This window comes from Neomonachus schauinslandi, chromosome 8, assembly GCF_002201575.2.
Source record: "Neomonachus schauinslandi chromosome 8, ASM220157v2, whole genome shotgun sequence".
Lineage (NCBI taxonomy): Eukaryota > Metazoa > Chordata > Mammalia > Carnivora > Phocidae > Neomonachus > Neomonachus schauinslandi.
Genome location: NC_058410.1, coordinates 145,354,870 through 145,358,207, shown reverse-complemented (window position 1 = coordinate 145,358,207; position 3,338 = coordinate 145,354,870). Strand labels below are relative to the sequence as shown.

At 42.2% G+C, this 3,338-nt stretch overlaps 1 non-coding gene across 1 annotated transcript; it reads right to left on the bottom strand.

Annotated features, from left to right (window-relative positions):
* Positions 1-2,252: 2,252 nt before the first annotated feature.
* Positions 2,253-2,325, bottom strand: TRNAK-UUU. The gene has a single exon. It is a non-coding gene; the product is annotated as a tRNA-Lys (tRNA).
* Positions 2,326-3,338: the final 1,013 nt, after the last annotated feature.

Genomic DNA, 3,338 nt, shown 5'->3' with positions numbered 1-3,338 from the left:
TATCTGCATACTATAAATGAATAAACTAAGCCTGAAATTCTTTTAAAAGTGCTTCCTGTTTAAAAAACAAAACCATAATAAAAAAATAAAAACAAAACAAAACAAAAAAACCAAACCAAACCAAACCAAATAAAGCACCCAAGACACTAGCAGAAAAAGAGATCAGACTTATGGTCCCAGAGGCAGGGAATCTGATGAATGTGATCAAAAGGCAGAAACTTCCAGTTACTAGACAGATGAGTCCTAGGGGTGTAATGTACAACATGTTGTCTGCTGTTAACTCTGCTGTTGGTATATATGAAAGTTGTTAAGAGTGTAAATCCTGAGAGTTCTCATCACAAGGAGAAAAACATTTTTCTCTTTTTTTTTTTTGGATCTGTATGAGATGATGGATGTTAACGAAACTCATCGCGATAATCATTTTGCAATATCTGTAAGTCAAGTTATTATGCTGTACATGTTAAACTTACACAGCACTGTATGGCAGTTACATTTCAGTAAAACTGAGAAGAAAATAAAAATCTTTTGTTGAGGTTTGGTGTGTGGCCCAGGATATGTTCTATGTTGTTATATATTCTGGAAGACTTGAGCGAATGTGTATTCTGCTTTCATTGAGTGAACTACTTTATGTTGATGGGCTTCTGTTGGCTGGTGGTATTTTTAGTTCTGCCATATGCTTGATCGTTTTCTGTTTAGTTGTTTTATCAATTATCAATTATTCTGAGAGAGGTCTTGAAGTTTCCCACCATAATTGTGGATTGGTCTATTTTTAGTTCTATCAGTTCTCAGTTTTTTCTTCACATATTTGCAGCTGTGTTGTTTGGTGCACACGTATCAGAGATTGCTCTGACCTCTTGGTGGATGGACACTTTTTACCATTTTATGATGTCTTTTTCTGTCTCTGTTAATAACCTTTGTTCTGAGGTTTACTTTACTAATGTTAGTATAGTAACTCCAGCTTTCTTTCAATTAATGTTCGCATGACATATCTTTTTTCACCCTCTTTATTTCAACCTGCCTACATAGTTATATGTTTTTTTAAAGATTTAGTTTTTAGAGGGGGAGGGGCAGAGGGAGAGAGAGACTCTGAAGCAGACTCACCACTGAGCTTGGAGCCCAGGGCTGATCCCATGACCCTGAGGTCATGACCTGAGCCGAAACCAAGAGCTGGACATTCAACTGATTGGGCCACCCAGGCGCCCCTGTAGTTATATTTGAAGTGAGTTTCTTGTAACAGCATATAGTTGGGTCCATCCTATTACTATCCATCCTTTAATTGGTGTGCTTAGATTATATTTAATGTAATTATTGATACATTAGGGCCTCAGTCTGGCATTTTATGTTTTTTGCTTTCTGCTTGTTTCTGTGATTTTCACTTTTCGTTCCTTTTTTTTTTTTTGCCTTTTTATGGACTGCTTGTACATCTTTTAGTATCCCATATTCATTTGTCTGCAGCATTTTGGACTGTCTCTCTTTGCATAGGTTTTTACATCATACGGATTTACCTTACCACAGTTTGCCAGTTCACGTGAACGCTGGTGTCCCTGCGTACTTGTCACTCTACCCTCCTCACTTGTAACATAATTGTCTTAGCAATTTCTCCCACATACATTAGAACCACATCAGTGTTACACCTTTTGCTATTAAACATAACTTAGAAAGCTCAAGATGAAGAAAATTTATTGTATTTACCATGTTTCTTGCTTAAAATGTTTTTTTCTTCCTTCCTGATGTCCAATATTGCTTCTTTTATCATTTTCTGTCTGTTTGGAGAACTTACTGGAGCCATTGTTTTAGGGTAGTTCTGCTGACGCAATCATCTTAGTTTTCCCTGATCTGGAATATCTTGTTTCCCCTTCATTCCCGTGGGGTATTTTCTCTGGATACAGTATTCTGGACTGACAATTCTTTTCGTTCAGCACTTGAACAATGTGCCACTCTTCCCGACCTCTGTGGTTCCTGATGAGATAACCACTGTCACTCAAATTATTTTTCTGGTTTCAATTTTTTTTTCTTGTTTTTAGAGTTCAGACGTTTTGATTGCTTTTTTGATTGCCTTTTTTCTGGTCAACGGATGACTCTTCTCTAAAAACCACATACAAATACAAATCTCCAGGTCAGCAACCTTTTAGAGATCATCTCTGGAAACCAAACAGTAAACACAGTCCCAGTCAAGGTGTGAGTAGAACCGTCCTCTCCCAAAGCCTTGGTGTACTTACTGGACATTACCTAGGGTAAAACAAAGGATGCTGTGCCTGAACAGGGACTTGAACCCTGGACCCTCAGATTAAAAGTCTGATGCTCTACCGACTGAGCTACCCAGGCTCTTGCAACACTCTCTTTCCGTGAGTATCTAACCTAGGCTTTGGTTACGTCGCCAATCCTCACTGTGTTTCATGTCCTAGTTTTCAAATAACATGCTTGAGTTCTATTCACAGTGAAGAAGTGCCCTTTGAGAGAGACGTTACAGTCTCTGAGAGCTTTTCCCTTTTTTCTCCCTTCGTTGTCTCCCCCCCACCTCTAGTTTTTCAGAACCAGAGATGCAACGTCTCCCAGATAAAGCCGTCGGGTTTCAGACCACGTTGCTAGACACACAGGGTCTCACTTCTTGCCAAGGATCTGCACCTAAGGTGTTCGAGTTAGTACTCACACTGCTCACTGCTTCTGTTTGTATCTTTCTGCATTGCCTTGCAGCCTTTGTATCAGAGGGGAAGACAGTTGACGGAAGAAGAACTTGAAGACGCAAGAAAATGTTCCCTAACGGGCCCCTTTCTGTTGGTGGGTGGGACTGCCTCCCCAGAGCTCCCTTGACCAGCAGACCCAGGGGCTGAGCGATGTCACGGACTGCCACGCAGGGAGGTGTCCTGGGGTCAGCCTGGCATGCAGAGCCTCTTCCCCGGCATGGTCACAGCCTCAAGGTTTCAGAAAGAGTAGTGTTGGGGCGCCTGGAGGGCTCAGTCGGTTAAACGTCTGCCTTTGGCTCAGGTCATGATCTCAGGGTCGTGGGGTCCACTGGCAACCAGCCCCCTGCGTAGCGGGGAGTCTGCTTCTCTCTCCCTCTGCTGCTCCCCCTGCTTGTGCTCTCTCCCTCTCTCTCAAATAAATAAATAAATCTTAAACACAGTGAGCCTCGTGCTGCCAACTATTCCTTCTCCAAACACTCAGACAATGGCGTTAATGAGGGACTTTTTAAAACAGCCAAGTGTCCACCACGTGCACCTGAGTGGGGGAGGGAGCGTTCAGCAAGCAGAGGGCCTGGGGTTAATCTTCCGCACCGCCACCCTCACCTTCAAGATGAAACTGTCTGAGCCAGTCCTCCTTCCTTTAATTTCCCTTCT